Source organism: Thalassophryne amazonica, chromosome 19 (assembly GCF_902500255.1).
Source record: "Thalassophryne amazonica chromosome 19, fThaAma1.1, whole genome shotgun sequence".
Classification (NCBI taxonomy): domain Eukaryota; kingdom Metazoa; phylum Chordata; class Actinopteri; order Batrachoidiformes; family Batrachoididae; genus Thalassophryne; species Thalassophryne amazonica.
In genome coordinates, this window is record NC_047121.1 from 21,867,340 (window position 1) to 21,893,680 (window position 26,341).

Genomic DNA, 26,341 nt, shown 5'->3' on the forward strand with positions numbered 1-26,341 from the left:
GACATTATATATGTTATATTAATGGGTATGCATACCAGTATTGACTTGATTCACTTTATTTGTCAAAGTTTCTTTTTAAGTTAGCCCCTTCAGTTGCTCCCTTGTTTTCACTCGGGCAGCAGATCCGAGGAAGACCTGTATGTTGAATTGGCCCAGGTTTTCACACTGGATGACCTTACTGAGTATCGATTACTATTTACTCACTGGAAGGAGGACCGCAATGATCTGCTCATTCGCTGGCTGTTGACAGAGCGCCACCATCTTGGTTAGCGTCTAACAACCAGACATAAAAAGAAATCAATGTGGACATGATCAGTGTTTTCAAGAGAGTTTCACCATAAATCTGCATTTTCCGTGCCATTACTGTGCTGTTACATTTATTCAAACTGAGTTCCACATTTGTACAGCCACTATTTGTCAAAACAGATACAGAAGAGGATAAGACTATTTATCTAATAAACTTAATAGACTGGAACTGTTCATCTCCCAGTCCAGATGGAAAATAATACCAGTTTGTCATACACACCATGTCTGCCACGACACCAGATACTAGTCGAGGGGTGGGCAATCATGTGCCATGAAGGGTTGAGACTCTGCAGGTTTTCCTTTCTACCAATCACCTCAGCAGGGGATTTCAATGATGATCAGGTGTTTATGTACAGGGGAGAAGCTCATCAGCAAACCACCTGCTGAGGTCATTGGTAGCAAGGAAACCTGCAGTGTCTTGGCCCTTGTTCTCCACCCCTGTACTAGTCTGATATTTAAATAATTTCATTGTGAAGTTCAGTTAAAATGGGAAATATTGGGGTGAATGTAAGAGCTTTGCATGCCCGCATCATATTAAAGATATTAATATTAAAGACTGCTCTTAACCCACCCATGGCACCGCTTTTACAGAGAGCTTCTCCATCAAAATATCAAATAAATAAATAAAATAAAACAGTCACACCAGCCAGGGCGAAAGTAAGATTATTCAATAATTTCAGGACCAAGTTGAAAGAAATCTGAAAACACTAACTACACCCCCAATTCTATATTCCATTGAAACTTATTGAAACCAAACCTATATTCAATTGAATACACCACAAAGACAAGATATTTAATGTTCAAACTGATGTGTGCTGTGGTCTGATGAGTCCAAATTTAAAATTGTTTTTGGAAATCATGGTCTTTTTCCAAAAGAGAAAAAAGACCATCCAGATTGTTACCAGCGCAAAGTTCAAAAGCCTGCATCTGTGATGGTATGGGGGCGTGTTACTGCCCATGGCATGGGCAGCTTACACATCTGTGATGGCACCATCAATGCTGAAAGGTACATCCAGGTTTTGGAACAACACATGCTGCCATCCAAGCAACGTCTTTTTCAGGGACGTCCCTGCTTATTTCAGCAAGACAATGCCAAGCCACATTCTGCATGTGTTACAACAGCATGGCTTCATAGTAAAAGAGTGCGGGTACTAGACTGGCCTGCCTGCAGTCCAGACCTTTCGCCCATTGAAAATGTGGCACATTATGAAGTGCAAAATATGACAACGGAGACCCCGGACTGTTGAACATCGTCATACATCAAGCAAGAATGGGAAAGAATTCCACCTACAAAGCTTCAACAATTAGTGTCCTCAGTTCCCAAATGCTTATTGAGTGTTGTTAGAAGGAAAGGTGATGTAACACAGTGGTAAACATACCACCGTCCCAGCTTTTTTGAAACGTGTTGCAGGAATCCATTTCAAAATGAGCAAATATTTGCATACAAACAATAAAGTTTATCAGTTTGAACATTAAATATCTTGTCTTTGTGGTGTATTCAATTAAATATAGGTTGAAGAGGATTTGAAAATCATTGTATTCTGTTTTTTATTTACATTTTACACAACATCCCAACTTCATTGGAATTGGGGTTGTAACATCATAGATGTTTTCGTGGACCTCATGTCCACTCTGAAACAGGAAAGAATGCCTTTCATTTTTCAGCTCCCTCTGACTGGAATGTTCTCCGATCCAAACTGAATTTTGAGGACGATAATGTGTAAATCTGAATTTGTAAGCGGGGATAGTGCAACATTACGTAAAAAAACATCAGCCTCAAAATTAGAGTTACGTGGCTTAATCCTTATTCTTACTCATTTTGCCATGTACAAACGCGGCAGCATTCCATTAGTGAGATCCAACATAATCCAATTGGAATGGAAGGAAGAAAATGCATACATCGGAATGCAATGCAAAATCAAAAAAATGTTTAGTCACTGCAGTGACATACTTTAAAAAAGAAACATCCAATTTTGTCATTTGAGATTGCACTATGCTGTGAGCTTGTGTGTGTGTGTGTGTGTGTGTGTGTGTGTGTGTGTGTGTGTGTGTGTGTGTGTGTGTGTGCACATAAGGAATCTGCAGGACAAGAAAACCTTTCCTCCTGTACTTAATCACAGACCCCTTTTGACATTTAAAATGGTGCCATATTGGTTACACCCATCAATCAGGCTGTGGGCACCTAAAGATGTCAACCTTGGATTTGGAGTTACTGCAAAATACAGTATGCAGTGAAATGAAAAATGTGTTGTTTCCATTCTTATTTGCCCAAATATATGCTCACTTTTGTGCATATGTGCATTGGAAAATCTTCTGTGTACGTCAGTGTTAAAATATTTAGCGTGACTCATCCTGCATGTGTGGGCTCACGCTGTACTTAAATTTAATCCAAGCAGATTATCCAAGATTAAATCCAAGGTTTGGACAATCAGATTTACGCTGGAGTTGAGGTGTGTGTCTGGCTGTCAGAAAAAGAATGTTTCCATTTTACTTAAATGTCTCGGCTACTTTCAAAGTAGAGGGGATATATTGCATGACAGAGATGAGTAATCCTCTGCAATTAAAAGTAGAGTGGTATTTAGCTCTAAGTGGCAACAGATAAATTCAAATTACTCATGTAGATCTCTTATTTCATTCGAAAAAGGTCACCTGACAGATGCTAATGATGCTCCATATTTTCCATTTACAGTTTAGAATGATCTTTCAGATTTGAAGATACCTTTGTTCGAGTATCCTTACCTAATACTAGTTAGCTAATGTTAGGTAAGGCAAATGTAACTTAAGGGGTGCAGTGGCAGCTCGTCCATATGGGCAATTGTATGTGTGACATCACAAAAGAAAAAAAGAGGAAAAGAGATGAGGGAATTTTTTGGTCACATTGTCTCCTACCTTTTTGGCCGGTCTACACAGTTTGTCCTGCCACCAAATCATCGTCCAGTCAGTGTGAAGTTGTGCTTCCTAAAGTACCACCCCTTTGGGGTGACTTCAGCTGTGATGAATGACCCCAGCTTCGGCAGCTTCAGATGAAGCCCTACTTCCAGATAAAAAAGTTGAAGTTCCCTGAACTTGCTCCCCAAAAGGGAGCAAGTTCCTAATCAGTTTTATGTTAAAATGTCCAACTTTAGAGCAGAAATAAACATTTAAGCCCCAGTCACACATTGAAAGAATTTGCCGGAAGCATGCCCAACATGGCAAATATTGCCATAATCCAACACAGTTGGGAGGAAAAGAGGTGTGGTCTTCAGTGTTGGAACGCAGACAGACTGCCTTGTCCACACCTGTCAGATCGCATCTAGAACGCATGCAGATGACACAGACTGCTGTCGGACAGCCATAAAAGGCACTGCAGACTGCCCAATCTCCAAATGTCTGGATGGCAAACAAGGGACCAGAGCGCTGGGTTTCTTCACACACATGTGTGGGGCTGCAATTATCATTCAGCCGTGTGTGTGTGTGTGTATGCATAACACTGCATGGGCCACGAACCACGAACACAGGGGACATGTGAGCGCACGTGCCACTAGACACCTTCGCTCAAAGTTTGCTGTCATTGGGCCCTGAGGTCAATCAATCAATCAATCAATCAACTTTTTTTTTATATAGCGCCAAATCACAACAAACAGTTGCCCCAAGGCGCTTTATATTGTAAGGCAAGGCCATACAACAATCATGAAAAACCCCAACGGTCAAAACGACCCCCTGTGAGCAAGCACTTGGCAACAGTGGGAAGGAAAAACCCCTCTTAACAGGAAGAAACCTCCAGCAGAACCAGGCTCAGGGAGGGGCAGTCTTCTGCTGAGACTGGTTGGGGCTGAGGGAAAGAACCAGGAAAAAGACATGCTGTGGAGGGGGGCAGAGATCGATCACTAATGATTAAATGCGGAGTGATGCATACAGAGCAAAAAGAGAAAGAAACAGTGCATCATGGGAACCCCCCCACAGTCTACGTCTAAAGCAGCATAACCAAGAGATAGTCCAGGGTCACCCGATCCAGCCCTAACTATAAGCCTTAGCGAAAAGGAAAGTTTTAAGCCTAATCTTAAAAGTAGAGAGGGTATCTGTCTCCCTGATCTGAATTGGGAGCTGGTTCCACAGGAGAGGAGCCTGAAAGCTGAAGGCTCTGCCTCCCATTCTACTCTTACAAACCCTAGGAACTACAAGTAAGCCTGCAGTCTGAGAGCGAAGCGCTCTATTAGGGTGATATGGTACTACGAGGTCCCTGAGATAAGATGGGACCTGATTATTCAAAACCTTATAAGTAAGAAGAAGAATTTTAAATTCTATTCTAGAATTAACAGGAAGCCAATGAAGAGAGGCCAACACGGGTGAGATATGCTCTCTCCTGCTAGTCCCCGTCAGTACTCTAGCTGCAGCATTTTGAATTAACTGAAGGCTTTTTAGGGAACTTTTAGGACAACCTGATAATAAAGAATTACAATAGTCCAGCCTAGAGGAAATAAATGCATGAATTAGTTTTTCAGCATCACTCTGAGACAAGACCTTTCTGATTTTAGAGATATTGCGTAAATGCAAAAAGGCAGTCCTACATATTTGTTTAATATGCGCTTTGAATGACATATCCTGATCAAAAATGACTCCAAGATTTCTCACAGTATTACTAGAGGTCAGGGAAATGCCATCCAGAGTAAAGATCTGGTTAGACACCATGCTTCTAAGATTTGTGGGGCCAAGTACAATAACTTCAGTTTTATCTGAGTTTAAAAGCAGGAAATTAGAGGTCATCCATGTCTTTATGTCTGTAAGACAATCCTGCAGTTTAGCTAATTGGTGTGTGTCCTCTGGCTTCATGGATAGATAAAGCTGGGTATCATCTGCGTAACAATGAAAATTTAAGCAATACCGTCTAATAATACTGCCTAAGGGAAGCATGTATAAAGTGAATAAAATTGGTCCTAGCACAGAACCTTGTGGAACTCCATAATTAACTTTAGTCTGTGAAGAAGATTCCCCATTTACATGAACAAACTGTAATCTATTAGACAAATATGATTCAAACCACCGCAGCGCAGTGCCTTTAATACCTATGACATGCTCTAATCTCTGTAATAAAATTTTATGGTCAACAGTATCAAAAGCAGCACTGAGGTCCAACAGAACAAGCACAGAGATAAGTCCACTGTCCGAAGCCATAAGAAGATCATTGTAACCTTCACTAATGCTGTTTCTGTACTATGATGAATTCTAAAACCTGACTGAACCTCTTCAAATAGACCATTCCTCTGCAGGTGATCAGTTAGCTGTTTTACAACTACCCTCTCAAGAATCTTTGAGAGAAAAGGAAGGTTGGAGATTGGCCTATAATTAGCTAAAATAGCTGGGTCAAGAGATGGCTTTTTAAGTAATGGTTTAATTACTGCCACCTTAAAAGCCTGTGGTACATAGCCAACTAACAAAGATAAGTTGATCATATTTAAGATTGAAGCATTAAATAATGGTAGGACTTCCTTGAGCAGCCTGGCAGGAATGGGGTCTAATAACATGTTGATGGTTTGGATGAAGTAACTAATGAAAATAACTCAGACAGAACAATCGGAGAGAAACAGTCTAACCAAATACCGGCATCACTGAAAGCAGCCAAAGATAACGATACATCTTTGGGATGGTTATGAGTAATTTTTTCTCTAATAGTCAAAATTTTGTTAGCAAAGAAAGTCATGAAGTCATTACTAGTTAAAGTTAATGGAATACTCAGCTCAATAGAGCTCTGACTCTTTGTCAGCCTGGCTACAGTGCTGAAAAGAAACCTGGGGTTGTTCTTATTTTCTTCAATTAGTGATGAGTAGAAAGATGTCCTAGCTTTACGGAGGGCTTTTTTATAGAGCAACAAACTCTTTTCCCAGGCTAAGTGAAGATCTTCTAAATTAGTGAGACGCCATTTCCTCTCCAACTTACGGGTTATCTGCTTTAAGCTACGAGTTTGTGAGTTATACCACGGAGTCAGACACTTCTGATTTAAAGCTCTCTTTTTCAGAGGAGCTACAGCATCCAAAGTTGTCTTCAATGAGGATGTAAAACTATTGACGAGATACTCTAACTCCCTTACAGAGTTTAGGTAGCTACTCTGCTCTGTGTTGGTATATGACAATAGAGAACATAAAGAAGGAATCATATCCTTAAACCTAGTTACAGCGCTTTCTGAAAGACTTCTAGTGTAATGAAACCTATTCCCCACTGCAGGGTAGTCCATCAGGGTAAATGTAAATGTTATTAAAAAATGATCAGACAGAAGGGAGTTTTCAGGGAATACTGTTAAGTCTTCTATTTCCATACCATAAGTCAAAACAAGATCTAAGATATGATTAAAGTGGTGGGTGGACTCATTTACTTTTTGAGCAAAGCCAATAGAGTCTAATAATAGATTAAATGCAGTGTTGAGGCTGTCATTCTCAGCATCTGTGTGGATGTTAAAATCGCCCACTATAAGTATCTTATCTGAGCTAAGCACTAAGTCAGACAGAAGGTCTGAAAATTCACAGAGAAACTCACAGTAACGACCAGGTGGACGATAGATAATAACAAATAAACTGGTTTTTGGGACTTCCAATTTGGATGGAAAAGACTAAGAGACAAGCTTTCAAATGAATTAAAGCTCTGTCTAGGTTTTTGATTAATTAATAAGCTGGAATGGAAGATTGCTGCTAATCCTCCGCCCCGGCCCGTACTACGAGCATTCTGACAGTTAGTGTGACTCGGGGGTGTTGACTCATTTAAACTAACATATTCATCCTGCTGTAACCAGGTTTCTGTTAGGCAGAATAAATCAATACGTTGATCAATTATTATATAATTTACCAACAGGGACTTAGAAGAGAGAGACCTAATGTTTAATAGACCACATTTAACTGTTTTAGTCTGTGGTGCAGTTGAAGGTGCTATATTATTTTTTCTTTTTGAATTTTTTTGCTTAAATAGATTTTTGCTGGTTATTGGTGGTCTGGAAGCAGGCACCGTCTCTACGGGAATGGGGTAATGAGGGGATGGCAGGGGGGAGAGAAGCTGCAGAGAGGTGTATAAGACCACAGCTCTGCCTCCTGGTCCCAACGCTAGACAGTCACAGTTTGGAGGATCCAAGAAAATTGGCCAGATTTCTAGAAATGAGAGCTGCTCCATCTAAAGTGGGATGGATGCCGTCTCTCCTAACAAGACCAGGTTTTCCCCAGAAGCTTTGCCAATTATCAATGAAGCCCACCTCATTTTTTGGACACCACTCAGACAGCCAGCAATTCAAGGAGAACATGCGGCTAAACATGTCACTCCCGGTCTGATTGGGGAGGGGCCCAGAGAAAACAACAGAGTCCGACATTGTTTTTGCAAAGTTACACACCGATTTAATGTTAATTTTAGTGACCTCCGATTGGCGTAACCGAGTGTCATTACTGCCGACGTGAATTACAATCTTACCAAATTTACGCTTAGCCTTAGCCAGCAATTTCAAATTTCCTTCAATGTCGCCTGCTCTGGCCCCCGGAAGACAATTGACAATTGTTGCTGGTGTCGCTAACTTCACATTTCTCAAAACAGAGTCGCCAATAACCAGAGTTTGATCCTCGGCGAGTGTATCGTCGAGTGGGGAAAAACGGTTACAGATGTGCACGGGTTGACGGTGTACACGGGGCTTCTGTTTAGGGCTACGCTTCCTCCTCACAGTCACCCAGTCGGCCTGCTTTCCCGACTGCCCGGGATCCGCCAGGGGGGAACTAACGGTGGCTAAGCCACCTTGGTCCGCACCGACTACAGGGGCCTGGTTAGCTGTAGAATTTTCCACGGTGCGGAGCCGAGTCTCCAATTCGCCCAGCCTGGCCTCCAAAGCTACGAATAAGCTGCACTTATTACAAGTACCGTTACTGCTAAAGGAGGCCGAGGAACAGCTAAACATTTCACAACCAGAGCAGAAAAGTACGGGAGAGACAGGAGAAGCCGCCATGCTAAATCGGCTAAAAGCTAGTAGCTACGCAACCTAGTGGATTCCTAAAAACACGCAAAGTGAATAATGTGTAGCAGCACGACAACAATGCTAAAAAATAAAATAAAAATAAAAACGAAAGCGTTAGCAAGCTAGTTAGCTTGCCAACGCTGATGAAGGTTAGCTGATAAAAGAGCTCCGTCGCGATGCTTCGACCGTTAGAGGTCTTCTTTAGGCGTTGGAGCACGGTGAAAAAGTAAAAAAAAAAAAAGTAAAAAAGTCTTGAAAAAGACTGTTAATTCAAAGAACTCAAACAGCTCAGTTCAAACAGCTAACAGATACAGCAGTCCCCTGTTTCATTTGGAATGCCTTTCCAGGGAACTTTCTTTTTTTTCTTTTCTGCACACTTTAGGAGCACAGCACAACTCTGGACACCGCAATGGTTGGATTATCACATGGGATTAATATTATTATTTTGGGTGAGAGGACTTTAACCACAGGCTGCTGTCCTGGCTTCATGCCCACGCCGGCACTGTGAAACACTCCTGGACCTCTGTTGGAGGTGGGATTTATGTTTATTAATGGTGCCACGGCCTGGTACAAGTTCCATGTCATATCTCCTTCAGAGTTAGAAAGTGATCATTTATTACAGCGTGAAGTCCATTCAGCTCCGAGCCTGATGTGCAATGATGTGTTACTGCACACCACGGAGAGGCGCAGCTGCCTGTATTATGATGGAGACAATAATTCACATTATTTACATTGCCCATGGGAAGGAATGGATTAATATCTGCACTGTAAGGTCTATTGTGGATATAACAGCCTGTTCAGATTTGTGACAGATTTGCGGTGTGCACTGTTCACATTCACTGTATGTGATAATAATTCACAATTATTATCGTGATGAAGCATGCCACATACATTTCAAGAATTCCTTTGCTCTCTGTGGGGGGTGGGGGGGTTGGACATGATTATACATGGCACAGGTCATAGCGACAGGCTTCGCGGTGCCAGATCTATCTTGAGGTTCAATCGCATGCGCTCAAATCATTTCGGATCCCATTTTGCCACCATTAGAATATGGAAATTGTGGTCAGATGGTCATCAGATTATACATGGATCGCCTTCGGATAGGTGTCCCATCTCGACTGCGCCTGTAGAGTTTTGAACATGTGCATCATACTCACGGTCACCGGCCAATTTTGACCAATTGTGTCGACTTCCGCAGAAGGCTGTCAGAATATTTTGGAATTGTGGTATAATTACAAGTAAGAAGTTAGCACAAATATGTTCAGCCACCTCACATCATTGGGTTTACCTCTTCTGGAGGTCCACGTCTTATTTGGGGGGTGGGGGGTAAGATCCCCTTTCCCCCAGTAACCCCTGTAATTTGCACTGACATTCAGTTATTCAATAACAGGTTTGTTTATTAGAAGCAATTGCAAAAATGACCATTTTAAATACTAGTATGGACTTAAAAAACAAACAAACAAACAAAAGAGAAACTTCACTGATAACGTCCTATGAAGCTGCAAACACTGTCCTCCTCAAATCCAACTGCACCCCCCTCCCCGCACACACACACACACACACACACACACGCACACTGTAGCCACCTGGACACTTGGCTTATCAAATGTCAGCATAAATTGTCATCACTAATCACCCAGAGCAAATGAACACGTGTTGACACTTAAGCACATCTCCTCTGCAACACTGTGGCTGCTGTGAAGATAAGAGGATGAAGAATCATCATGAAAAGCAGCACAAACTGTGTTGCATGTTGTGAAAAGCTGCTGAACGTTTTGAGGAATCTAATCTGTAAAGACTTTAACCACAAAGCAAATCTGTCAAGCAGGAATTATATTATTTATTCTAATCCAATTACATCTTTCTCTGCAAATCTGATTGGTTAATTCTGTGAGATTTCAGACCGTATAAATATAATATTAGACTGTTTCACATTTGGATGTATTACTCTGCGCCCTGACCAGTCTTCTGACGAGTTGTCATCCCTGTTGACAGGCCAGCGGAAGCGCACGCATGCGCAATATTGTCGGGATGTGGAACTGTCGATTTATGTGACGAGATGCATATCTTGACAGAACACTGGTCATGCACACTGCTTCGCAGATGTCATAATAGTGCTGTTAGCTGAAAGCGAGAGAAAGTCTCGTACCGCCACCGCTGAAATGGGTGAATTTAAGCTACCATAAAAAGTTATTAATGTGGATTCTGATACAGAATTACCGTTTTACATTTGATGGATTTTCACGTTTGATGGATGATTCCGCGCCCTGACCGCTGTTGGAGCAACACCGCCTCGACAGTAAGCCTTGCCGACCGAATTACGTACAGAAAAATAAACCGTGCAAACAATGGAATTGGATTAGAATGGGAATAACCCCCTTGTGTCTGATGATTTGCAGACATTTGCAGACATTCATGCTGTTATCCATAGAGCTCAATTTGCGACCATATAACCAGCATGAACCTCCGCAAATCATCAGACACAACAGGGTTATTCCCTAATTACTTATATTTCTATGCAATAAGAATGACATGAAAAAGACTTTTAGGTAAAAAGCAGACAACAGATGTTGTTCTATACATCTAATTCAGCAGGATGTTTTCATGAGGAAGTCCTGCAAAGTCAAATCTGGACTAATGAGGCATCTGTGTCACACCTGCCACAACTCTAAAGTCAGCATTTTTCTGAGAGCTGACCCGGATAATGTGATGAAAACCAATCCATACTGCAGACAAGCTGTCATGATGTCCTGAGCAGCACGCACACATAATGCTACAGCGAGTAGGTATCATCAAAACGACCTTTCCTCAGCCCCCCAAGGGCGGCGCATCTCCTTCTGAAAACCCATCAGCACTCCAGGCCGCCAGCCTCGTCTGCAATGGGCTCCCCAGAGACATGCATCGTCTCACCAATTAACTGTGTGGATATGGATGTGCTCACATAGGCCAGTGAGTGGACTGCTTGATGGCTACTGTGGGTTCCAACAGTGGCATTTATAGCCCGCTTCAAAATCAGAGCAGGCACTGTGAGGCCCATCGGCTGCCTTTGTAATGCTGGTGATCACTTGCCTGCAAATGAGCGACACTGCTCGCCGTGACGAATCATTGCACCCATTGTACTACTTGGCATGATGACTAGGTCTTACTCCTTCTGCTTTGGCCCAACTGATATGTTCATGATGGTCTGCACTAGTGTTTTAGCAAGTATAATTTGTTCCTGTCTACACTATTTATTTAAAGGAGAACTTCAACATTTTTCAATCTTGGCTCTACTTTTAGATGTTTTTGTGGTGGCAGTGGTGGGTATCATCTTTTGACTCTGGACAAAAATGAATTTAACCCCTTAACGCCTGAATTTATATAGCTGTATATATATATATATATATATAAAAGTTTTGTGTGTGTTTTTGCCTTTAAGTAGATGGTAAATAATGTTGAGATTGATTGATTGATATTAATTACACTTTTGCACAAAAAATAAATAGTAATTTTGGTATTTTGGTAATAATTTATGTTATAATAATAATAATGGTATGTTGCAAATTTGCGACAACAGGCATACTGGTCAATTTGGTATGTTGCATATTTGAGTCAAATATTGTAGCATACTCGTATATGCGACAATAGGCGTTAAGGGGTTAATAACACATTATTGATTTAGAATATGAGCATGCAGAAACTAACTGGCTAAATGGTGTTATTAGTCTTATCTGTTACCACACCCAGCCATACCTTCCACAGAGTGCTGTTCCTTCCCATTTTATCTCAAATAGCGAATTGTGGTGCATTTTGAAGCATCACAGTAACTTCTTCATCCATGTATTGTCAATCTTGAACAAACTTGGTATACGCAGTAGTTACCGCCATCATCAGCACGAGTTTTGAAATTGGGCTGAAATTTTCGATCTGTTCAAAAATTTCATCCCAATTTGCCAAATCAGCATCATTACATAAAAATTTGAAGCAAAATCAATGTTTGTTATGGTTCCAGCTGAGAGCTGAGATGTGGTTACACACTGTGCAGCTGCTGTAAAAAAAAAAAAAAAAAAAAAAAAAACTTAATCGCGGATATGTACTGTTAAAATATTCTGATCCTCACCCTGAGAGACAGTTAAGATGTTGTTTTTCCACCAGTATGTGTAAGTTCTACAGTGTGTTACTTTATTTAAATATATCAGGACTCGCGAACTGACAAGTTACCTTCAGTTCGTATTGCATATTTTTTATTGAGACATTGACTAAAATGCCACCACTTTATAGGTCCCCACCACTGATGCAGTGGGGGACACTCCCTAACGGGAGCTTTCTCTTCACAAAGCTGCACACTGCTCCATTTAAACGAGCCTCTACTTTGGAAACCGCAAGTTTTTTTGTTAAGGTTTTGTTCAAAATAGTTCATTATGTGCTACTGTTCTTTTTTTTTTTTTTTTTTTTTTTGGAAGAGATAATTGTGTAGAATTTTACTTTCAAAGATAACAGAGAGAATTCTAACAAGTGGCAAATATAATATAGATAAACATGAATAAGGCTGAAGTTATAGTTATTTCTTTTAATGTGAATGGGATTCTAAACCCAACTAAAACAAGTTAAATATTGTCCAAAATGAAAAAGGAAAATGGGCAGGTGATACTCTTACAGGAGACACACCTCAGCCCAACGGAACATGAAAAAAAAAAAAAAAAAATGGATTTCGCAAAAGTATATTATTCATCTTATAAGAATAGACGTAGGAGAGCGGTAGCAATATTAATATCACAAAAAATACTTTTTGAATTATTTTCAAAAGTAACAGACAAAGAAGGAAGATTTACAACGATAACAGGCAAAGTCAACGGTATATTAATAAGTAAATGCAACATTTATGCCCCTCCTGGAAGTGACTTTGCTTTTTACAGAAGGATGTTTGATTTAATGATGGAGGCTAAAGGCATTATCATATGCGGTGGAGACTGGAACATCTGCCTGAATCCAACATTGGACTCATCAAAAACTTCAACTACAACACCTTTGCATAAAAAACATGAATGTTCTTATATGTGAGATTGGTATTTTAGACCTCTGGAGAGACTTTAACCCATCAGGTCGGGATTATACATTTTACTCATGCCCCCATGATACTTATTCAATAATTGATTATTTCTTTGTTTTTAAGAGAGATAGGGAACAAATTCACAGCTGTGATATAGGACACATTGATCTGTCTGATCCTGCTCCTCTCTCCTGCACGGTACATATCGGTGACAGTCCAGAAAAAAACATTATCGAGATTTAATAACAAGCATTCTAAATAATCTACAGTTTAAAACTCAAATGAAAAAAGAAATAAATGTTTCTAGAAGAAAATGATAATAACTCAGCTTTAGTATGGGATACATTAAAAGCAGTTATCAGGGGAAAAATTCTATTTTGATCTTATGAAAAGAAAAAGAAACAATTAAGACTAGTAGATCTTAATAAGTAATTAAAAGACTTGGAGACACAACATAAAAAGGAACAAAAAACAGACGATCACAAAGATAAAGAAAATCAGGAATGAGATAAATATACTGTACTCAAAGGAAATTGAAAAAAAAGATGGTATTCACAAAGCAGAAATACTACAAGTCAAGCTCAAAATCAATGAAACCTTTGGCAAGAAGCCTGCAAAAAACAACAAGCTGATAACACCATATACAAGATAACAGATTCAGTTTCTAAAATTACACTATATAAGCAACAGGAAATACAACAGGCATTTAAAAGGTTTGATAAACTTTTATATACGCAACCACTACTAGAACATAATCAACAAATAGCCCGGTTTTTAAGTACTCTGAACTTGCCAGTAATGACAGAAAAACAAAATAAACTATTAACTGGTCCAGTGACTGCTTTAGAACTAAATAATGCTACCTCCAAGCTTAAAGCAAAGAAATCCCCCAGACCAGATGGTTTTCCATCAGAATGGTATAAAGCCTTTCATCAGGAATTAATGCCAAGCTTACTCAGAGCCTGTAATACAACTCTGGAAGGTGTGATGCCTCCATCTCGGAATGATGCAGTGATATCGATTATACCCAAAGAAGGAAAAGATACCTTGGATTATGGATGATATCCGCCAATTTCTGTGTTAAATACTGATTACAAAATTTTTGCAGCTATACAAGGTCTGTTAGAAAAGTATCCGACATTTTTTTGCAAAAACCTGATGGATTTGAATCACGTGTGCTTGCATGAGCCAACCTTGAACCTTCGTGCTCTTGCTCTTGAATTTTTTCACGCCTGTCGATTGCGTCATTTGCTTGCAAGCAGCCTTTGTGTGAGGACGTGTGTAGTCTCTCGTCGCATTTTCATTGCAAGGAAAATGGCGGAACGACTGGAGCAGCGCGACTGCATCAGATTTTGCCAGAAACTGGGCGACAGCCAGAATGGAAACCATTCTGAAGATTCAGACGGCTTTCCGTGACAATCCTATGGGCATCAAACAGATTAAGGAGCGGTACAACCGGTTTAAAGACGTCCACACAACGGTGGAGAGTGAGCCGCGCTCCGGTCGGCCATCAACATGCTGAAATGACCAGATCATTTCCAAAGTGAATGCTGTGGTGATGCAGGATCGTCGTGTGACTATCTGAGAAATTGCGGCCGAGGTGGACATCAGCACTTTTTCGGCACATTCCACTGTGACAGAAGACTTGGCCATGAAAAGAGTGACGGTGAAATTCAGCCGAAGGCTTCGGCACAAAGCTGCTGACAGCAGAGCAAAAGCACCTCTGTGTTGAAGTCTCACAGGACATGCTGTGACTTGCCCACCTCTTCCACAATTCGGAAGATTCAGCCGGCTTTCAGTGGCTTTTCAGTCGTGAGACTATCCGAGAAATTGTGGAAGAGGTGGGCATCATTTTTCGGAATCCAGCATGTCCTGTGAGACTTCAACATGGAGTTGCTTTTGCTCCGCCATTAGCAGCTTCGTGCCAAAGCCATCGGCTGAATTTCACTGCCACTCTTTTCATGGCCAAATCTTCTGTCACAGTGGAATGTGCCAAAAAAAGTGCTGATGTCCACCTCTTCCACAATTTCTCAGATAATCACACGACTGTCCTGCATCACCACAGCGTTCACTTTGGAAATGATCATCGTCTGGATCTTCCGTATGGTTTCCACCTGGCTGTCGCCCAGTTTGTGGCAAAATTTGATACAGTCGCGCTGCTCCACTCATTCCGCCAGTTTCCTTGCAATGAAAATCCGAAGAGAGACTACACACGTCCTCACACAAAGGCTGCTTACCAGCAAATGACGCAATCGACAGGCGTGAAAAAATTCATGCATGCACATGAAGGTTCAAGGTTGGCTCATGCAAGCACACGTGATTCAAATCCATCAGGTTTTTGCAAAAAATAAAAAGGACAGATACTTTTCTAACTGACCTCGTAACTGCCAAAAGATTAGAAAAGATTCTCCCTGAGCTCAAACATAATGACCAGACAGGATTTATCTCAAAAAGACAAACTCATGACAACATTAGATGGTCTCTTCACATAATAAATCATATTCAACAGAATAATATTGAATCTTTATTTATCAGCCTAGATGTCGAGAAAGCTTTTGACTTGGTGAGCTGGCCTTTCCTATGTAATGTATTAAAAAGATCTGGCATGCATGAAAAATTTGTTAAAATACTTAATACAATTTATAGTAAACCCTCAGCCTGTATTAAAATAAATGGTTATCTCACAGATCCTATAACTTTAGAGCATGGAACACAACAAGGATGCCCTTTGTCGCTGATGCTCTTCACCCTTTATATAGAACCTCTTGCACAACAAAGACAGAAAACATCCAGCAAATTTGTAGAAATTAAGAAGTCCACAAGGTGGCACTATATGCTGATGATGTTTTGGTCTATTTAACCCTCGGACTACCAGAGTGGTGCCAAATGGCACTTCTTCCTTTCATGACCAAGGTGGTGCCAAATGGCACTGCTGGGGTAATTTACAACTCATTAGGCCACCTTTTCTTATGTACCTGTTCTTATGTTTCAAGTGCAGCCATTAGATTGGAATGTGCCAGTACTAGTGACTGGCAGTTTGAGCTTTCTGCTCAAGCCTGCATGATGACTTTCTCAGTCAGAAGTGTTATGCATGCATACAAATAAAAAAAAAAAGACAAAAAATTGAATAAATGAAAGACTTAAAAAACAAAACTAAGCTTCATGAATTAAATGTAAATGCAGTTTTATTTTAAAAGTTTGCAATGATGATGAGCTCTCTGTTACATTTCTTTTATCATTCCATATTTGTATGACACAGTATCTGATGGAAAATGGACCATGTTTAGTTTACTGTGAGAATGTTCAGTTTTTTAAAAAGTGGTGCAGAAGTTTCTGTTGATTAGGGAGAAGGACAGAAATACCAAAGTGCTTTACAGTAAAAAAAAAAGACTGTACTCCAGGGGAACACAAGGGTTAATTTTAATTTTTAAGATATGGAACAGTAATAGTAAGAGACACAGTTTATGTTTTCATTCTTGGTGAAATTTATTGCTTACAGATTGTCTGAACATACTTGGCACTGCCATAACATCTCCTTTCTGCATTTGCCACATGTGAACTTGTTACAATAAACACAACGCTTAGTGGCATGGTTTTTCTTGCAGCAGCACTTCACCTGGCACAATGCCCTTTTCCCTGTGTCAGGTGTGGGTGGTTGTTGCTGAAGGTTTTCATGATTCACCTCCTTGGCTGCCATATGAGACTGTGCAAGCTCCATCAAGAAGTCCATCCATCTCTCCTTGACCCCAGTGCATGCCTGATAACGCACATGTGCATTCAGTGCTGCAATGTCAATCATGTTGTAAAACACAGTGACTGGCCAACGCTGTGTTCCTGAATGTACAGTGTACTTTCGCACCATCTGGTCGATGACATCCACACCACATTTCATGCTGTTGTAGTCGGTGACTGTGGGATGGCCCTTCCACATTTCAAAAACTATTTCTATGCAACCCAGAGTAAACCTTTGATAAATATTTGTACCCCATCATATAAAACCAGATGGAAAGATATTGAACTCTCCCATATGAAACCCCCCCTCCCCCCCCCAGTGCATGCACTGATAGCTCAAAAAATCTTGGAGGGCTTCTAGATACTGCGCAAAATCCTTTAATAGAAGCTCAATTTAAAATCTGGAAGACAATAAAAGACAAATATAAATTTGATAAAATACAAATAATTCAATGGTGTGCCTTTGACCCTGGTTTTAAACCTAACAATATGGATCAGTGACTACGTTTACATGTAGCCAATAACCCTTTCATAACCCTTTCATAACCAGAACATTAGCAATAACCCAGTTGCGCACGGCCATGTAAACACCTGCAAAAACCTGAATATGCTCATATTCCGGTTTTTAAAAACCCAAATATGACCCTTGGGTTACTCCTTTTCTAACCCGAATATCGGGTCATATAAACGCGCATCGGAATATCCCCATAGAAAGGAACATTATTTTGTGTTCTGTGCATGTCCTGTCCACAAGGAATCTTGGTCTTTTGAGTACGGCATGTAAACGGGTTATTCCTAATGATTCAGAAACCGGAATATTGGCCTTATCCCGAATATTAACGGCATGTAAAAGTAGCCATGAATGAATGAATGAATCATGAATCACAAAAGGAATAACAACCTTCTTATCCTTAACAGAAAAAGCCTAATTTAAAGACTTTGAATACTTGAAAAGAAAATATGGTCTTGAGGAAAGTGAATTTTATAGACATCTTCAAATTCGCAACTATTTTGATAGTATTATAAGAAACAATACAAATCTAGAGAATCCGATACTGAGATTACTTACAGATGCTTATCAAAATGCTTCAAACATGGGAGTTATTTCCAAAATCTATAAAGGTCTTATGACTAAGAAACAACACACAACAGAGTACATTAAAGGGAAATGGGAGAAAGAGGGAAATCTTTCAATATCAAATTAAGAATGGTCAGGTATGTGGAATTTAGTATGGACATGCAAAAACTCCCAACTGTGGAGGGAATTTGGTTCAAAATGTAGTATTCGTTTTTTATCACATCTAGGCAGAAAGCACACTTTGCACGAGGGGATAGTGAATGTTGGCGACAGTGTGGGTGTTAAGAGTCAGACCACTGGCATATTATTTTTTTATTACTGGGAGTGCCCAGTAATAAAACCATTTTGGATGGAGGTCCATAAAACACTAAAAAACATTCTGAACATTGACTTGCCTCTACATTTTACTTCACTATTTCTGGAAATTGTTGTTTTTCAGGCAAGAAGTGATAAATATTTGTTTGGCATACTGATCTCAGCCTGTAAAAAAAGCTCTCACTAGAAATTGGTTGGTTCCTGAACCCCCCACAATACAAGAGTGGATTAATATTGTGAATGATCTTTATGTTATGGAAAGGATGACTTTTTGTTTATGTTTACAGAAGGATGCTTTTATTGAATATTGGAGAAAGTGGGTTAAATATTGTATATGAAACTTCTACGAGCGGACTTTGTGGAGGTGACAGTTCAAGAACAACAGTATGATGCCGTCTTGTCAGTGTTTTTTAACTCAAGTTATTATTTCTTTATTTGCTTCAAATTTCTGCATCTCTCTCTACAAATCTATCTTTGATAGGCCGGTAGGCACTTTTTTGTTGTTGTTTTACAACCACTATCTCTCCCATGTTGTATTCAAGGATTCAAGGATTCAAAAGGATTTTATTGTCATATGCACATAGGAACATGTTCCCTGCACAATGAAATGTGTTTACTGCATTTTACCCATCCTAATTGCCAGTTAGGAGCAGAGGTTGCCTTTTTGGCACCCGGGGACCAGCTCAAGATGTACATCCCTGCCCTAGGTCACAAGCAGGGCTGAGCAAACCTTGACCGGCCTCATGACAAACAAACAACAACACACACATAACACACACAATACACATAAGCCGGCCTGGTACATGAACACATATAAAAGCACACGCAAGGGAAGAATTGGGAAAAGAAAAACCTCCATTGCTGCTGTGTTGAACTCACGCAGCAGCACTGGAGGAAAAAAACCCATAGCACAGGAAAACAGTAAACAAATCACAGCAGACAACAGACGACAGCTGAGACTTGAATGTGTCCAGTGTTCAGACACACAGCCCGGAAGGCCGCCCTTGGCGCCATCGACAGGCCTTTTCTGTCCATCCTGGGGGGGGGGGGGGGGGGATCCCAGTCCTGAATCAGTCCATCAGAGTCTCAAGGTCCCACAGTCAACATCTCAGGACTGGGAGGAGGGAGAAGACAAAGAGGCAGGGGAGACGAGGAGCGAGGCATCAGGAGTGTTCCTCGGGGGGAGAATTTTATCCCAGTGGCCTTGAAGGGCAGCTGGTGTTTGGAAACCAAATAGATATCCAGATTAACAGACGCCTGAAAGATTTCACTGTCTGAAACTTCAGAGTGGCTCCCAAATACATCTGAATAGAGGAGAGGAGATGTGGTCATTACTGACGATCAAAGCGATTTTCCAGTGCAGCCATTCTCCCCGAGATGGATTCCAAGGTGCGGTTAACACCCACCGACTGAGCTGACACTGCCCTTCCAATCGAATCAATCATGTGGGGCAGCCTGGATGGGCCAATTAATGCCGCCTCCACCTTCTTAATTTTCCAGTAAACCAGTGCTATGGCCGTTCCACACAGCAGAAACCCGGTCAACACAGCTCAAAATAAGTAAACATCTTCAATGTCCTCCACAGACAACGTGTACAGGCACATGACTTGCCACCTCTGCCAGCTGTCCATCACGTAACCTGCCACATTTGTCCCGGCAGGACAGGTCGGGTCCTCCACTCCTGAGTGTCTTGTAGAAAAAATAGTGTCAATTGCATAAATAGACCACTTGATCAGACCCATTTTGCCATTTTCCAGAGGAGCAGGGCTGGCAGCCTCACAGACAAACACGCTACAGTAGCAGGAAAGTTGGGGAGGGAGGAGGAAAGAAAAATGCGATCGTCCGACCGTTTATCATCATCATCATCAATTTTATTTATATAGCGCCAAATCACAACAAACAGTTGCCCCAAGGCGCTTTATATTGTAAGGCAAGGCCATACAATAATTACGTAAAAACCCCAACGGTCAAAACGACCCCCTGTGAGCAAGCACTTGGCGAGAGTGGGAAGGAAAAACTCCCTTTTAACAGGAAGAAACCTCCAGCAGAACCAGGCTCAGGGAGGGGCAGTCTTCTGCTGGGACTGGTTGGGGCTGAGGGAGAGAACCAAGAAAAAGACATGCTGTGGAGGGGAGCAGAGATCAATCACTAATGATTAAATGCAGAGTGGTGCATACAGAGCAAAAAGAGAAAGAAACAGTGCATCATGGGAACCCCCCAGCAGTCTAAGTCTATAGCAGCATAACTAAGGGATGGTTCAGGGTCACCTGATCCAGCCCTAACTATAAGCTTTAGCAAAAAGGAAGGTTTTAAGCCTGATCTTAAAAGTAGAGAGGGTGTCTGTCTCCCTGATCCGAATTAGGACCTGGTTCCACAGGAGAGGAGCCTGAAAGCTGAAGGCTCTGCCTCCCATTCTACTCTTACAAACCCTAGGAACTACAAGTAAGCCTGCAGTCTGAGAGCGAAGCGCCCTATTGGGGTGATATGGTACTATGAGGTCCCTAAGATAAGATGGGACCTGATTATTCAAAACCTTATAAGTTTACTGTTTAAAACTGAGGACTACAGGGGAAACTGAATACATTTCTATCGCTAAAGCAATGTAAATATTCTGTTGTCAAAAAAACGAAATAAAGAATCTCAAAAAATAAAATTAAAATAAGAAATACATGCTGCGACGGTTTCATGCAGATTCAAAGCTACATTTTCCAAAAGCTCTGATTGCCAGTCCGAAAATTTACCACTGCGCTACCATCGCTATCATGTGAAAGGTGCGGGAAAATGCCTGATGTCCGTCCGGTGACAAAGGGCAGCCCTGGCAGAGGCCAACGTGCACTGGAAACAGGTTTGACTTACTACTGGCAATGCAAACCAAGCTCCTGCTGCGGTCGTACAGGGACCGGATAGCCCTTAGCAAAGGACCCCGTACTCCCGGAGCACCCCCCCACAGGGTGCCCCAAGGGACACGGTCGAACGCCTTCTCCAGATCCACAAAGCACATGTAGACTCATTGGGCGAACTCCCATGAACCGTCGAGCACACGATGGAGTGTGTAGAGCTGGTCCAGTGTGCGACGACCAGGACAAAAACCACACTGCTCCTCCTGAATCAGAGGTTCAACTATCGGTCAAATTCTCCTCTCCAGTAGTCTGGAATAGACCTTACAGGGGAGGCTGAGGAGTGTGATCCCTTGTAGTTGGAACCACCACCCCAGTCTGCCAATCCAGAGGCACTGTCCCTGACCGCCACGCAATGTTGCAGAGGCGTGTCAGCCAAGACAGTCCCACAACATCCAGAGACTTAAGGTACTCAGGACGGATTTCATCCACCCCAGGAGCCTTACCACCGGGGAGCTTTCTAACCACCTCGGTGACTTTGGCCTGGGTAATGGATGAGTCTGCCTCTGAGTCCCCAGTCTCTGCTTCCTCTTCAGAAGACGTGACGATGGGATTGAGGAGATCCTCAAAGTATACCTTCCACCACCTGACAACATCCCCAGTCAGGGTCAACAGCTCCCCACCCGCACCGGAGACAGTGCTGGTGAAGAGCTGCTTCCGCCTCCTGAGGCGTCGGACGGTTTGCCAGAATTTCTTCGAGGCTGACCGATAGTCCTCCTCCATGGCCTCCATGAATTTCTCCCAGACCCGAGTTTTTGCCTCTGCGACCACATGGGCTGCGGCACGCTTGGCCTGCCTGTACCTGTCAGCTGCCTCCGGGGTTCCACCTAACAACAAAGACAAGTAGGACTCCTTCTTCAGCTTGACGGCATCCCTTACTTCACTCATCCACCACCGGGTTTGGGATTGCCGCCGCGACAGGCACCAGAAACCTTGTGACCACAAATCAAATCAAATCAAATTAATTTGATTTATATAGCGCCAAATCACAACAAACAGTTGCTCCAAGGCGCTTTATATTGTAAGGCAAAGCCATACAATAACTACGGAAAAACCCCAACGGTCAAAACGACCCCCTGTGAACAAGCACTTGGCGACAGTGGGAAGGAAAAACTCCCTTTTTACAGGAAGAAACCTCCAGCAGAACCAGGCTCAGGGAGGGGCAGTCTTCTGCTGGGACTGGTTGGGGCTGAGGGGAGAAAATCAGGAAAAAGACATGCTGTGGAGGGGAGCAGAGATCAATCACTAATGATTAAATGCAGAGTGGTGCATAGAGAGCAAAAAGAGAAAGAAACACTCAGTGCATCATGGGAACCCCCCAGCAGTCTAAATCTATAGCAGCATAACTAAGGGATGGTTCAGGGTCACCTGATTCAGCCCTAACTATAAGTTTTAGCAAAAAGGAAAGTTTTAAGCCTAATCTTAAAAGTAGAGAGGGTGTCTGTCTCCCTGATCTGAATTGAGAGTTGGTTCCAGATGAGAGGAGCCTGAAAGCTGAAGGCTCTGCCTCCCATTCTACTCTTACAAACCCTAGGAACTGCAAGTAAGCCTGCAGTCTGAGAGCAAAGCGCTCTATTGGGGTGATATGGCACTATGAGGTCCCTAAGATAAGATGGGACCTGATTATTCAAAACCTTATAAGAAGAAGAATTTTAAATTCTATTCTAGAAATAACAGGAAGCCAATGAAGAGAGGCCAATATGGGTGAAATATGCTCTCTCCTTCTAGTCCCTGTCAGTACTCTAGCTGCAGCATTTTGAATTAACTGAAGGCTTTTCAGGGAACTTTTAGGACAACCTGATAATAATGAATTACAATAGTCCAGCCTAGAGGAAATAAATGCATGAATTAGTTTTTCAGCATCACTCTGAGACAAGACCTTTCTAATTTTAGAGATATTGCGTAAATGCAAAAAAGCAGTCCTACAAATTTGTTTAATATGCACATTGAATGACATATCCTGATCAAAAATGACTCCAAGATTTCTCACAGTATTACTAGAGGTCAGGGTAATGTCATCCAGAGTAAGGATCTGGTTAGACACCATGTTTCTAAGATTTGTGGGGCCAAGTACAATAACTTCAGTTTTATCTGAGTTTAAAAGCAGTTACAATGATATATATGTACAGACATGATCACATCGGGGCCGGACAGCCACGTCTGAGTGCACACAGCATGGCGAGGCGCGTGTCAGCTGATCGCAGCACACAGCTGGAAATGACGGCTCAGTGCATACCACATGTCACATTAAAAACACAGAGACCACTGCCAGGACAGGTGTATAAATAATTACTACAATAAACCTACATACACAATTACATAACAAATAACTAAAATGAATGACCACATAACTAATAATATAATTAGTTAACTGATAATTATAGTGGGCGATTTTAACATCCACACAGATGCTGAGAATGACAGCCTCAGCACTGCATTTAATCTATTATTAGACTCAATTGGCTTTGCTCAAAATGTAAATGAGTCCACCCACCACTTTAATCATATCTTAGATCTTGTTCTGACTTATGGTATGGAAATTGAAGACTTAACAGTATTCCCTGAAAACTCCCTTGTGTCTGACCATTTCTTAATAACATTTACATTTACTCTGATGGACTACCCAGCAGTGGGGAATAAGGTTCATTACACTAGAAGTCTTTCAGAAAGCGCTGTAACTAGGTTTAAGGATATGATTCCTTCTTTATGTTCTCTAATGCCATATACCAACACAGTGCAGAGTAGCTACCTAAACTCTGTAAGTGAGATAGAGTATCTCGTCAATAGTTTTACATCCTCATTGAAGACAACTTTGGATGCTGTAGCTCCTCTGAAAAAGAGAGCTTTAAATCAGAAGTGCCTGACTCCGTGGTATAACTCACAAACTCGCAGCTTAAAGCAGATAACCCGTAAGTTGGAGAGGAAATGGCGTCTCACTAATTTAGAAGATCTTCAATTAGCCTGGAAAAAGAGTCTGTTGCTCTATAAAAAAGCCCATCCCAAACACGTATCGTTATCTTTGGCTGCTTTCAGTGATGCCGGTATTTGGTTAGACTCGTTCTCTCCGATTGTTCTGTCTGAGTTATTTTCATTAGTTACTTCCTCCAAACCATCAACATGTCTATTAGACCCCATTCCTACCAGGCTGCTCAAGGAAGCCCTACCATTAATTAATGCTTCGATCTTAAATATGATCAATCTATCTTTATTAGTTAGCTATGTACCACAGGCTTTTAAGGTGGCAGTAATTAAACCATTACTTAAAAAGCCATCACTTGACCCAGCTATCTTAGCTAATTATAGGCCAATCTGCAAGCTTCCTTTTCTCTCAAAAATTCTTGAAAGGGTAGTTGTAAAACAGCTAACTGATCATCTGCAGAGGAATGGTCTATTTGAAGAGTTTCAGTCAGATTTTAGAATTCATCATAGTACAGAAACAGCATTAGTGAAGGTTACAAATGATCTTCTTATGGCCTCAGACAGTGGACTCATCTCTGTGCTTGTTCTGTTAGACCTCAGTGCTGCTTTTGATACTGTTGACCATAAAATTTATATTACAGAGATTAGAGCATGCCATAGGTATTAAAGGCACTGCGCTGCGGTGGTTTGAATCATATTTATCTAATAGATTACAATTTGTTCATGTAAATAGGGAATCTTCTTCACAGACTAAGGTTAATTATGGAGTTCCACAAGGTTCTGTGCTAGGACCAATTTTATTCACTTTATACATGTTTCCCTTAGGCAGTATTATTAGACAGCATTGCTTACATTTTCATTGTTACGCAGATGATACCCAGCTTTATCTATCCATGAAGCCAGGGGACACACACCAATTAGCTAAACTGCAGGATTGTCTTACAGACATAAAGACATGGATGACCTCTAATTTCCTGCTTTTAAACTCAGACAAAACTGAAGTTATTGTACTTGGCCCCACAAATCTTAGAAACATGGTGTCTAACCAGATCCTTACTCTGGATGGCATTACCCTGACCTCTAGTAATACTGTGAGAAATCTTGGAGTCATTTTTGATCAGGATATGTCATTCAATGCGCATATTAAACAAATATGTAGGACTGCTTTTTTGCATTTGCGCAATATCTCTAAAATTAGAAAGGTCTTGTCTCAGAGTGATGCTGAAAAACTAATTCATGTATTTATTTCCTCTAGGCTGGACTACTGTAATTCATTATTATCAGGTTGTCCTAAAAGTTCCCTGAAAAGCCTTCAGTTAATTCAAAATGCTGCAGCTAGAGTACTAACAGGGACTAGAAGGAGAGAGCATATCTCACCCATATTGGCCTCTCTTCAATGGCTTCCTGTTAATTCTAGAATATAATTTAAGATTCTTCTTCTTACTTATAAGGTTTTGAATAATCAGGTCCCATCTTATCTTAGGGACCTCATAGTACCATATCACCCCAATAGAGCGCTTCGCTCTCAGACTGCAGGCTTACTTGTAGTTCCTAGGGTTTGTAAGAGTAGAATGGGAGGCAGAGCCTTCAGCTTTCAGGCTCCTCTCCTGTGGAACCAGCTCCCAATTCAGATCAGGGAGACAGACACCCTCTCTACTTTTAAGATTAGGCTTAAAACTTTCCTTTTTGCTAAAGCTTATAGTTAGGGCTGGATCAGGTGACCCTGAACCATCCCTTAGTTATGCTGCTATAGACTTAGACTGCTGGGGGGTTCCCATGATGCACTGAGTGTTTCTTTCTCTTTCTGCTCTGTATGCACCACTCTGCATTTAATCATTAGTGATTGATCTCTGCTCCCCTCCACAGCATGTCTTTTTCCTGGTTCTCTCCCTCAGCCCCAACCAGTCCCAGCAGAAGACTGCCCCTCCCTGAGCCTGGTTCTGCTGGAGGTTTCTTCCTGTTAAAAGGGAGTTTTTCCTTCCCACTGTTGCCAAGTGCTTGCTCACAGGGGGTCATTTTGACCGTTACGGTTTTTCCGTAATTACTTTATGGGCTTCACTTACAACATAAAGCGCCTTGGGGCAACTGTTTGTTGTGATTTGGCACTATAT

At 41.4% G+C, this 26,341-nt stretch overlaps 1 protein-coding gene across 3 annotated transcripts in view; it reads right to left on the reverse strand.

The window, feature by feature from the left end:
• The window catches only part of kcnh5b (potassium voltage-gated channel, subfamily H (eag-related), member 5b), a 575,581-nt gene that overhangs the window by 138,870 nt on the left and 410,370 nt on the right, over positions 1-26,341 (reverse strand). The window lies entirely within an intron of this gene.